The sequence below is a fragment of the Diabrotica virgifera genome, chromosome 10 (genome assembly GCF_917563875.1).
Source record: "Diabrotica virgifera virgifera chromosome 10, PGI_DIABVI_V3a".
Lineage (NCBI taxonomy): Eukaryota > Metazoa > Arthropoda > Insecta > Coleoptera > Chrysomelidae > Diabrotica > Diabrotica virgifera.
In genome coordinates this window covers 2,321,199-2,334,892 of record NC_065452.1, presented here as the reverse complement: position 1 = coordinate 2,334,892, position 13,694 = coordinate 2,321,199, and the positions used below count along the sequence as shown (strand labels likewise).

The following is a 13,694-nucleotide window of genomic DNA, read 5'->3' as shown; positions in this document are numbered from 1 at the left end:
CAATCCAAATTACCCAAAATATTCGTGGGTAGATCAACATCTCAAAGGCTTCCAATTTTTTCATTAGTGTCTCTGTAAGGGTCCAGCTATCCATGCCATACAGCAATGTGGAGAATATGTAGCAGTGTATTAATCTAATTTTAAGGTATAATTTAATATCTCTGTTAATGAGAATTTTTCTTAGTTTATAGAAGGCTTAGGCTTTTTCGATGCGTATTCTTATTTATTTGTTTATATCCCAGTTATCGTTAACTTTGACGCCCAAATAGGTGATATTGTGGAGACTTTCTAAATCTATTCCATCTAACTATATCACAATATTAATTAAGAAGTGCTCTTTCTACTACAAACGCTGTATATAATGTTGTGAGCGAGGTGATTGAGGGGCTTGAACGCGGCAATCGCATAGTAATTTCTCTTTGCAATTTGTCAAAGGCTTTTGACTGCGTTTCACATGAAATTTTGCTCCACAAATTAAATTATTATGGAATCAGAGGTATTCCTCTTAAACTGATCTCTTCTTACCTATGTGGCAGACACCAAGCTGTAGTGTCTAAAGGTCATCTGTCTGATTTTCGACCCGTAAAACATGGAGTTCCACAAGGTTCGATCTTGGGACCTCTTTTATTTATTATCTATGTCAAAGATTTGCCTCAATTCATATCTCCGTACAACTCAGTGCAATTTGCGGATGATACGACATATGTAATATCATATGGGAATAATGAGGATTTAAAAATGGCTTACGAGGAAGTTTCTGCTAAATCTAGCACATGGTTTTCTGCGAACAAACTAAAACTTAATTCTGATAAAACGCAGGACTTGGTTATATCTGCAAGTGGTTTGCATGGTGATCCAGCTGACAAAGAGACGGCTAAACTATTAGGAATAACCATTGACAATCAATTGAACTGGTCGGCTCATATCTCACAAGTAAAGAAGAAGCTGTCAAGTTCATTGTTTCTTATTCGTCAACTAACAAGGGTTGTCAACTTTGAAACACTGAAAGTGACATATTTATCTTTATTTCACTCACACCTAAGCTATGAATTAATCCTATGGGGCAATTAAACAAATGCTCTTCAAATTTTCAGAATGCAAAAGAAAGCTATCAGGATTTTAGCAGGGGTTAGTTAACTGGAACAATGCCGACCTTTCTTCATCAAATTAAAAATTATGCCACTACCTACTCTGTTGATATACCAAGTCTTGACTGAAATTCACAGAAAACGGGCCCATTTAAGAAAGCAGTCTGATGTTCAAGTTCACAATACGCGAAAATCTCATTACTTACGAACAAATCGCTGTAGATTGCGCCTTTCAAATAAAAATGGTCTTATATTGGCAACATGGCTGCAATTGAAGAAGTCAAGAAAGAGTTAAATAAACTAAATAAAAGTGATTTAATTAGAATAATAATAGGAAAAAAAGTGCCTACGGACTTAAAAACAAGTATTAAAGTGATACAATATGTGGAAAGTGAAAAAATAGAGTTCCTTGATGCAACTGATGAAATCTCTGATAATTTCATAGCCGACAATGCTGAACCGGTAAGTGAATTAACATTAAAATACGAGCTGAAAATCGCAAATATTCAAGTAGAGGCCTCCACACGCCTAATTAAAGAACTGGAAAGAACTATTAGCAACCAAGATTTAATTATTAACCTTTTACAAAATCCTGCAAATTTAGAGGTTAAACACGAATCAAATACCAATACAGAGAGCAGCGTTGCCGTACCTTCTCCGGAATCCGTCGCTACGGGAAATGGCAGAAAAATCAACAGCAAGCCAGAGATACGCCACAATAGGCAAGTTACACACCATCAGGTCTCAAGTGCATTAATGCAAGTACAGCAAAATATAAAAATGAATGATATCCAGACATTAGGTCAAAATGTTAGCCAAACTCGATCAGATGGAAAAATTGTTGGCAACAATAGCGACAACGTGGACCTAGCATCAAAAGACAAGGTATGGGTGTACGCTACCAAATATAAAACATCTTATACTACAGAAAAAATGGAAAATTACCTACAATCTAAGTTCCCTGGGCATGAATTCTCATGTACATTGTACGAAAACAAAATAAATGGCTCCAATTCGTTCAGAATCACGGCTGATGCGGAGCTTAGAGATACTCTCTTCAAGCCACACACATGGCCTAGCGGCATAGAAGTAAGTGAATATTTTTTTCGTAGAAAACGTACCTTCCAAAAATCTCCTAAGTACAGCGGATTTACTACAAGAAGACAACATAAGTGAAATTGACATTCTCAGTAGCTGTGTGCCATTTAATGTTTTGTGTCACCTAAATGTGCAAAGCTTAAATAATAAAATAAATTTACTTGATATTTTTAATGACACGTATCAACCAGATATATTGTGTATTACTGAACATTGGGCATCCTCTGATAAACTTCTTACACTTGGATTGTATAATTATGTTTTAATTACTAGTTACTCGAGGAGTTGTCACATCCATGGAGGTGTGGCAATATATATAAAAAATAATAGATTCAATGTATGTAAAGAAATTGACTATTTAGCACAGTTTAATGTGGAACTAAATTTTGAATGTACTGGAATCTCCTTAAATGGCAACTGTTGCATTTTAACTATATATAGATCGCCAGATGGAGACATCGATGTATTTTTTAATAATCTTTACGAAATTTTAAATAACACAATTCAAAACTATGCACAGGTGGTCATTTGTGGAGATTTAAACATAGATGGTTTTATAGATTCAATTCAGGTAAAATGTTTTGCTGATCTGTTGGAATGTTTTCAACTAAAATCTCATATATCCGTGTCTACCCGTGTCGCCAAATACGGTAGCATCTTAACCAAATCATCCGTTGACCATTTAATTACAAATATGGATTTTAAATCGCTTAATATTACGGTGTTTGACCCAGCTATCTCTGATCACTCTGCACAGATGTTGAAATGGGATCAGGTACCCACAGCACCACCACTGCGGAGTGAGGTAATAACACGTAGAGTTTTCAACCAGCTGTCTATTGCAGAATTTAAGTTTCTATTAGGAAAAATTGGAATAGGTAATTGCATTGCTGTTGACAACAAATTTGAAGTTTTTTGGGATGATCTTATGTATGCATTCAATGCTTCATTTCCATTAAAAAAAGTAAAAAGAAATAATCAAGCAAATCATCTATTTAAAACAAATATTTCAGCTGAATTAAAACAAGAAATAGATAACCTTAAACATGAGAATTGGCTACGTAAGAATACAAATTTAATAAGTAACGAAGAGTATAGAATTAAAAAGAATAATATAAATAATAAAATTATACGTGAAAAACAAACTCATTTATCCAACTTAATAAACAACTCTCAAAATAAAACGAAAACAATTTGGAAATTTGTCAACACAAAATTAGGAAAAAACAAAAACCACGTCATTCCAGAAAAACTTGAACATAACGGTCGGCAATATGAAAACAAAAAAGATGCTAGTAATGGCTTTGCAGACTTTTTCACTAGCTCGGTGTTATCAATTGTACCAAATAACAGCAATACATGTACGATTAGCAAAAACACACCTGGTGGGTCATTCTTTTATAGGCCAGTAATTGAAATTGATATATTGGAAATTATAAATACTTTCAAAAATAAGAGATCTACAGGATTTGATGATGTACCACTGTTCTTGTTGAAAGAATGTTCTGATAAGATCGTCCCCGTTCTAACTGAATTAATAAACTACTCTGTATCCACAGGAACATTTCCAAATATACTAAAGATGGCCAAGGTAGTTCCAGTTTACAAAAGAGGAGAAAAAAATCTCCTGTCCAACTACAGAGGAATAACACTTTTAAGTGTCTTTGCAAAAACATTTGAAAAGGCTGTTTATAACCAAATTATGCCTTATTTAAATAATGAAAATATTATTACGAGTAAACAACATGGTTTTCGGCCGGGGCATTCTTGTGAGACCGCCTCTATCGAGTTTGTACAATCTATCCATGATAAAATTGACAAAAATTTATTTACATATGGTTTGTTCTTTGATTTATCGCGTGCATTTGACTGCTTAAAACCGGAGTTTTTGCGTGAAAAACTTGAGGCAGTTGGTATCAGAAATCCCGTGAATTCTTGGATACTCTCATATGTTTGTAATCGTCCGTTTTACGTTGCGATAAACAATATATATTCTGATATCTTTCACAATAGCCTAGGAACTCCTCAAGGAGGAATATTAGGTCCACTACTTTTTCTTTTATATGTTAATGACTTACCAGAGTATTTTAGAGAACAAAAAGACCTATTTATGTATGCCGATGACACCAGCATGATAGTTTCCGCAGAAACTTTGGAGCAAGTAGTTATAAAAGTAAAATATTTAACAGGGCGATTCAAGGAGTGGTGTGATAGGAATGGATTGGTTGTAAATTTGGAAAAAACCAAGATTGTAAACTTTTCATACGGTGAGAGAAGAACGACCCAACCCGTTTTTGAACTTAAAATCAGTAACAGAGATGTGGTAGTCAGCACAGCAACACATACAACATTTTTAGGCACAGTTATAGACGCTAATTTAAGTTTCGATAAACACATAGATCATTTGTGTAAGCAGCTTAATAAGACGTATTTTGCGATAGCGGCATTAAAAAATGATATGCCATCAAGTACATTGATCTCTGTTTACTATGCGCAGGTATATTCTCGTATCGCGCAGAACATCATTATTTGGGGCAGAGCTTCCGAAAGTCTGCGCATTTTTCTCTTACAGAAGCGTATTATCAGACGAATTTTTGACATAAATTACCGTGACAGTTGTCGGGAAGTTTTCAGAAAGAAAAGAATTCTTACGGTACCTTCCGTGTATATATATAAACTGTTAACTTTTATTTTCCAGAAGGTTGAACTGTTTAAGAAAAATAGCGATCTTCATTCACACTTTACGAGGAACTGTGACAAAATTCGTTTGATGAAATGTAACCATGCCGGTTTTAAAAAATCCCCTCACTATACTGGCCCTTCTCTATTTAATAGACTACCGCTAAGTTTAAAAAATCAAAATAACTTAAGAAAATTTCAAAAAGAGCTGAAAGAGTTTTTGTTGAATAATGCATTTTATTCCTTGGAAGAATTCATCCAAGAGACATCTGGGTAGTCGCGGATATGAGAGTATTGTATAATTTCTGTTTTTTTTTTGTATTTTAAGTGTGCAAGTTATTTGTGAATTTTTTATGCTTTATTATGTAATATTTATTATGTAATTCTATATTGACTTACCTTCATACTTGTATGAAACAAAAGGTGAATAAATTATTTATTATTATTATTATTATTATAACTTAACTTAACTACTACAATATTTTACCAAAAAATATTAAACAACTAAGCTGTAACAGTTTCAAAAAAGTTATAAAAATAAATTAGCTAAAACATTGCTTTTACTGCTCAGAAGAATATATTATGACTCATTGCAGAACACCCACTGAACTGCTTACCGTGACTTTGCCCCAAAATATTTTCTGTTTTATGTTCTTGTTTGTGATATTTATCAGTTATGTTTTATATTACTATTTTACTAGGCCTTAAACATTATAACCACTTGGTGTTCGAGGGAAGGGTTATCAGTCAATCCCAACAAAACGACACTTATTCCGTTCACTAACAGGAGGAAACTAACATTACAGCCTCCGATCATGAATGGAATAACCCTTTCTTTCTCAGAAGAGGTTAAGTACCTAGGAGTCATCCTTGATAGGAGACTTACGTGGAATGCACACCTCACTCATATTACCATAAAAGCAACAAGGGCTTTCTGGATTTGCCGTAGGCTTTTTGGGAAAACCTGGGGTCTGAAGCCAAAAATGATCTATTGGTCATATTTAACGGTTATCAGACCCATTATCACTTATGCTGCGATGGTTTGGTGGACCAAAATAAAGCAGCAAAAGGCAATAAACGAGTTACAAAAAGTGCAACGACTTGCCTGTATTGGGATCACGGGTGCAATGAGATCGTGTCCTACCGCAGCCTTAGAGGCAATGCTAGACCTTCCCACTACATTTACATGTACAGAGGATCGCTCTAGAAAATGCCTATAGGCTGACACAGACTAAATCTCTAAAACCCGGTGACTTAACGGGACATCTTGAGGTATTAAGGGCTGGAACAACCCAAATCATGAAGATGCCTACAGACGTAATGTTTGCAAAATAAGATTTCGAACTCGCGTTAGATGTTATTATTAACGACCGCGAGCTGACAGAAAACGAAATTGCTCAAATCACAAAAGGTGCCCTCACTTACTATACTGATTGGTCAAAAACAAACGAAGGAGTAGGAATAGGGATCACAGGTCCTAATATTAGGATATCCGCAGCCCTTGGAAATGCTCCAACAATATTTCAAGCAGAACTAATAGCAATAGAGTTCTGTGCTCAAGAGTGCCTAAGAAAAGGCCTCAACTCAGCAAAAATATTTATTGCATCTGATAGTCAGGCTGCTTTGAAGGCTCTGAAGTCCACAACTTACGAGTCAAAAATAGCCTGGAATTGCAAACAATCCCATAAACAACTTACTAGTCGCAACAAACTAACGTTGCTATGGGTGCCAGGGCATAAAGGAATTGTCGGAAATGAGATTGCCGATAGTCTCGCAAAGGAAGGAGCTTGTACTCCTTTCATCGGACCTGAACCATTTTGTGGCATACCAAAAAGCCGCATAATGGAAGAAGTTCGAAAATATGAAAAGGAACTCAGTGCAGTCTACTGGAAAAATGTTCCAGGCCAAAGACAGGCAAAAAGGTTTCACATGTTTCCGTCACAATCACCCTGTTTATAAGTCACTGCAACTTTTTTTCATTGGAAAAAATAAGTAGTCCCGTGTCATCTGCGTACCTGAGATTGTTGACATTGTTGACACATGCTAGAACATAAACCCGGTTCAAGACCTTGGAGGTTTATGCCTTTTTGTGTTGCTTCGACTCCAGAAAGCGTACCCCTAATATCCCAATTTCGTTTTAGACTTTTCTTGTAGGTAGCTATTGGATCGCTTTTATCTAACCAAGTTATTTCTGCTCCTTTTAAGATCGCCTCTTTAGCAAAAAATCTGCTGTGATGTCGCTTTAGTTGGTTTTGTGAAATTTTAGCGACAAGACTATTTTAAAACGTTTTTATATACTTGGCTTGGTATGTGTCACTATGTCCGGGGAATCTTGTAATCCATTTTAAACATACTTCCAGATTACGTAGACACCTGAAATTTTCAGAATAGCTCAGACCTCGATTAGAATGTAATATTTAACAGCTTTTGTATAGATGCATTGAGTTTTATATTGTATCTTAATCCATTTTAAATCTAAATAATACAATGACATTTAGATCTAACTTATATATCAAATATTTATCTCGATATATTAAATCAAATAATGGTCAAGTCCTAGTGACTAGTGGCTAGGATACCTGGCTTTCACCCAGGGGGCTCGGGTTTGGTTCCTGGTATCGGAAATCCTTTTTGTTTTTAAAATTGACATTTTGATTTGAAAAATGATTGTTTTTATTATACTTACTTTTTATATTGTGTCCTATAAATAATAAAAACGTGGTATTATAAAAATTCTTTTTTAATAAAAGTGTAATTATTTATATGTATGTATAAATGTTTACGTGCGTTTTCTAAAAATAATAACGCAGACGTTGAATCTGACATAATTACAACTTGGTGGTCAGAAATTTTTTTAGTGACAGATTCTCATTGTCAAAATTTAGGAACCAAACATTGACTTTGGCATGAGAGACATTAAAATTCTATTGAAAGTTAATTCTGAAAAACATTAGAATATAGTACTGCCAGAATATGAGAATTCCTGTTATTTTGTCGACTAGATTAGAAACATATTTTTTGTAGTAGTTCCGTCTGGTTGCAAAACAAGCGCAATCTAAATTATCATGATGGCATATTTTTATCAACAAGCAAATACGAGTTCATACCTATGTTTCAGTACCTTGGCTGCTGGATATACATCCTTTACTAAGAACTGCAAAAGATAGAGATCAAACTTATGCTGTAATAATGATAAAACTTTAGTAATGAAGTGGGCATTTAAAGAATAAGAAACGGTAATGATAAGCGAATTTATAGAATACCAAAGAAAAATCATAAAAGATTTAATGTCAGTGCAAGTAAGAATCGTCGGCATATAGTCCAGAGAAATAAGGTTTTTGTCGGGACACTTGACCAGCCAGGTTGCAAATGGGTTTTTTGGGTACTATATACCTAATACATTATAAATACAAAAATACCCGTCACAGTTCGGACGATAATTTTAGTTATTAACAAATAAAGGTCAAAAATTGCAGTTTTTCCGTTTAAATCGCTACAGGTAAAAATAGGGTAATTGTATATTATTTAGAGTATTCATCTTTTAGTAGACGAGCAAAGGTTTAAAATAGCAGTTTTTGAATTTTGGTACGATCATTTGTTGCTTAGGAAATTGCAAAATAAAACTAAAATTTAGAAAATCAAAAATTTGCTATAAATTTTGCGAAAATGAACTTAAGACTTTAATATTGCATGAAAAATAGAGTCAAACAGTCCATACAATACACAAAAAATTTCAAGACAGTTCGTCAATTAGTTTAAATTTTATTCAATTCGTTTATCCCACAGAGCTCTTTTTTTCAATGTTATTGCTTAGAAAATAATAACGATACAGCAATTCTGTGGAAACCACATGAAAGAAGAATACTTGTATTTTCACAGTAAGTATTTAAAAAAATCAATAAAAAGTCATTTGTACCATTCCGAAAACATTTTACTAAAGAGACGAGGGCATTTAGCACAAAATAAATAAATTTTTAAATACAGCACCTAGAGACTTGCAGTTTTTGCATTATGTTCAGGATGACGTCAGGAAAAAAGTCTACTATTCAAAAATGGGTGGAAATGCATAATTGCACTGTAAAGTGCATAAAATCAAAAATTGCATAAATATAAAAATAAAGTCAAAATCAGTATACCTACTAAGGAACAACATTTATTACTTTAGGGGGTTCTGGGGTCACTGAATACGATTACGCCATCAGAACTGACACCCGGATCACCTAGTGTCCGAGGTCAGTGCAAGAGACGTCATCTTCTGAAATTTCGATGGTTTTTGGCATTAAATCGATGCAAACGGATTACTCGCGGGTTTTAGGGGTCACTAAGTACTGATATGCCATCAGAATTGACCTCCGGAGTACCTGGTGCCCAGAGTCGCTACTAAGGCACGTCATCTTCTAGAGTTTCGAGGGATTTCGGCACTAAGTTGATACAACTGGACTATTCGGGGGTTTTTAAGGTGGTTAAACACGAATATGCCATCAGAACAGACCTGGATCACCTGGTACCCAAGGTCACTGCAATGGACCTCATCTTCTGGACTTTCGAGGGCTTTCGGTATTAAATTGGTTCAAACGGATTACTCTGGGGGTTTTTGAGGTCGTGAAACAGGAATATGCCATTAGAATAGACCACCGGATTACCTGGTGTCCAAGGTCAATGCAAGGGACGTCATCTTCTGGAGTTTGGAGTGCTGTCGGTATTATATTGATGCAAACGGATTACTTACGGATTTTTGGGGTCGCTGAACACAAATATGCCATCAGAATTGAATTCTGGAGTACTTGTTGCCCAGGATCGCTACTAAGGCACGTAATCTTCTGGAGTTTCGAATGTTTTAGGCATTAAATGGATGTAAACGGATTACTCACGGGTTTTTTTGGGGTCGGTAAACATAACTCCGGAGTACCTGGTACCCAGGGTCGCTACTAGGGCACGTCATCTTCTGGGGTTTCCAGGGTTTTCGGCATTTAATTGATGCAAATGGATTACTGGAGGGTTTTTGAGGTCACTAAACACGAATATGCCATCAGAACCGACACCCTGTGCACCTGGTGGCCAAGGTAACTGCAAGAGACGTCATATTTTGAAGTTTTGAGGGATTTCGGCATTAAATTGATGAAAATGGATTACTCGGGGGTTTTTAAAGTCGTTAAACACGAACATGCGATCAAAACAGACCATCGTGGCACCTGGTGTCCGCGGTCACTGCAAGGGGCGTCATCCTCCTAGGCGAGGTTTTTTGGTACTATATTGACGCAAACCGATTACTTATAGGTTTTTGGGGTTACTGAATACGAATATGCCATCAGAGTAGACACCGGACCAGCTGGTGCCTTGGGCACGCCATCTTCTGGAGTTTCGAAAGTTTTCGATACTAAATTAATTAAAACGGATTACTTATGGCTTTGTAAGGTTTCTGAATACGAATACACCGTTAGAACACACACTTTAGCACCTGGTGCCTAAGGCACGTTATCTTCTGAGGTTGCGTGAGTTTTCGGTACCAAATTCATGCAAACAAATTACTTTTGGGTTTTTGGAATTGTTGAACACGAGTATGACTTAGATGAAGGATTCTGAAGTATCTAGTGATTACGATGATCAATAATAACGCCAACGCATAATAACATTCTCCTATTAGAATAAATAGTAAATCGATCTGGAAATATATAAATTTATAGTATTATAATATATTATATTTTATTTAGTATAAATTTTATATATACATAAGTAAGACAATTGAATAGCACAGTGATGACATATTCGTTTTAGCGACCCCTAAAACCCGTGAGTAATCCGTTTGCATCGATATAATGCCGAAAACCATCAAAACTCCAGAAGATTACGTCTCTTGTCGTGACCTTGGGCACCAGGTGATCCGGTGGTCAGGTTTGATGGCGTAATCGTATTCAGTGACCCCAAAAACCCCCCAAATAATAAATTGTGTTCTTTCGTACATTGATTTTGACTTTATTTTTATATTTATGCAATTTTGGATACATTTTATGCACTTTACAGTGCAATTATGCATTTCCACCCATTTTTGAATAGCAGAATTTTTTCCTGACGTCATCCTGAACATAATGCAAAAAACTGCAGGTCTCTACGTGCTGTATTTAAAAATTTATTGATTCGGGTGTTTTTAGTGCTAATTGCCCTGGTCTAAAAGTAGAGTCATTTATGGTTTAAAATAATTTGAATAACTTTGTTAATATTGACTATAGACTCAATCTACTTTGGGATTTAAAAAACTGGTATTTTTACAAGAATTTTTGAAAAAAATATTTTTGCCTAGGTTAATTATGGTTAAAGTTAGCTACTTTTTTTATTTAATTCACAGCTACTTTTATAAAAAATATATAATTCTCCTGTAACAGTGTTACACACTCCTCACGTCATACTCCTCCGAAACGGATTGATAGATTTTTATTAAATTTTATACGTATATCCTGTAGAACTGAGAATAGGTTGTAATCTATTTTTCATACCTAAAAGTTATAAGAGTGGTTGCCCCCTTGACATTTTTTTTATTTTTTGGACAAAATTATCTACCTTAATTTTATATGATGTAGCATTAAAAAATGCACACGATCCTTAATTTTCACCCTTCTATCATCAACCCCTATTATTTAAAAGCAATCCATATATTTACATCTATAAAATTCTCCTGGCACACTGTTAGTTTCCATACTCCTCCGGGGCGGCTTGACCGATTTTTATGAAATTATATAATATGAATATTTGGTAGGTCTGAGAATCGGTCGTAATCTATTTTTTATATCCCTAGGTGATAAGGGGGTTCCACCCTAACATTTTGTAATGTTAGGTGGGGATATGTGTACATAACGTACTCTACAAGACTACGAGTACATACAAATTTAAAAAATATTGATATAAGTTCATCAACAAGCTCCGGATATATTAATCGCAGCATATGTTTAAAGAATCAATTTAATTTTTTCAGTGCACGGATTTTAATCATTCCCCTCCACTGACCCCGAGCCGATTTCATTAGGACGTCATTTTTAAAGCTTTATTAACCGCTCTGTTGAAGTTCAAAGTTTACTCAAACTTTTACACATAAACTATATACCTTGAACTTCAAGATGGCGCTAGTTAGGTTGCTTAATTGTTATAAACAAAGCAACTGTGAATAAAATAAAAAAGTGGCTAACTTTGTATATAGTACAGGGCACATCTGTTTTGAGATGGACATTGAGAGGTGACTCAAATTTTTTTTGCAGAAATTGCTTGAAAATAACTTAAATAATAATATTTGAGTTATCCTCCCACTCAAAATGGTCCGGAACATTGTTTAAATAATCAAAATCTCAAAATATGAAGGAAAAATTCGATATTTTTATTGGTTTTTTGGTTATAACTTTAAAACTATTCATTTCTGAGAAAAGTTGTGCTGATATAAAAGTTGCATAATTAAATTTCCTACAATATAGAATTAGTTAAAAATTTTAAAAATAGTCACCCTTGTGGCAAAATAGCAATAATTGCGAAAAAAACCATACAAAAACAAGTATTCGCATTTTACGTTTTTCAACCATTTATACTGACTTAGGACCTTCATATTTTACCCAGAAAAAGTTTATGATATAGTAAAACAACACTGTAAATTTCATTAAGATCGGTTTAATAAATTTTGCAAAATAAATTTTGCAATCCAGCTTTCGCAAAAAAAATTCATTTTTTTAAAATGTTGCTGGACTGAAAATAAAGCAGATAGCAAGTTTATTTTTTTTTGCTTATAGAAGTGTACTGTACCTTTCATTTGCAATTTGCAAAATTAAAATCGATTAATTACCACGGCGTCAGGAAATTTTTTAAATAAACATTAATTTTTGGTGCTACGCGCAGGACAGCGGTGTTCGATTCACACAAGTTGATTTCCAAAATTTCTTCCAATCTTTATCTAATATATTATTTTCTTACTCTATATTTTGTTGTATTTTAATATTTTAATTCCTCAAAAATCAAACTAATTTTATTATTGTTTGTGACATATTTTTTAAACAATTGCAAATGTTTAAAAATAATAAACTTTTATTCTCTAAGTTAAAATATATGAACAAAGAAAGTTTTTGCTAAAAAAAGTGTTATTTCAGAGGATAGAGTATGTGTTTTTATTTTGCAATAAACAAATGTATTTATTTATATCGAAATGTAATAAAAATTAAAATGTATCAATCATTATCAAAGGTCATTGGAATGCCCAATCAGAGCAAACTCTCCGCTGTCCTGCGCGTAGCACCAAAAATTATTGTTTATTTAAAAAAATTTCTGACGCCGTGGTAATTAATTGATTTTAATTTTGCAAATTGCAAATGAAAGGTACAGTACACTTCCATAAGCAAAAAAAATTCAACTTGCTATCTGCTTTATTTTCAGTCCTGTAACATTTCGAAAAAATGAATATTTTTTGCGAAAGCTGGATTGCAAAATTTATTTTGCAAAATCTAATGAACAGATCTTAATAAAATGTACAGTATTGTTTTACTATATCATAAAGTTTTTTTGGGTGAAATATGAAGGTCCTAAATGTAGCATAAATGGTTGAAAAATGTAAAATGCGAATACTTGTTTTTGTATGGTTTTTTTTTTTCGCAATTGTTGCTATTTTGCAGCAAGGGTGACTATTTTTTAAATTTTCAACCAATTTTATATTGTAGGAAATTTAATTACACAACTTTTATGTCGGTACAACTTTTCTCAAAAGTGAATACTTTTAAAGTTATAATCAAAAAACGAAGAAAAAAATCGAAATTTTCCTTCATTTTTTTGACATTTTGATTATTTAAACAATGTTCCGGACCT

The 13,694-nt window shown here is 34.0% G+C and overlaps 1 protein-coding gene across 3 annotated transcripts in view; it reads right to left on the bottom strand.

Annotated features, from left to right (window-relative positions):
- LOC114324994 (uncharacterized) overlaps positions 1–13,694 on the bottom strand; it is a 197,119-nt gene that overhangs the window by 149,389 nt on the left and 34,036 nt on the right. The gene's annotated exons all lie outside the window — the stretch shown is intronic.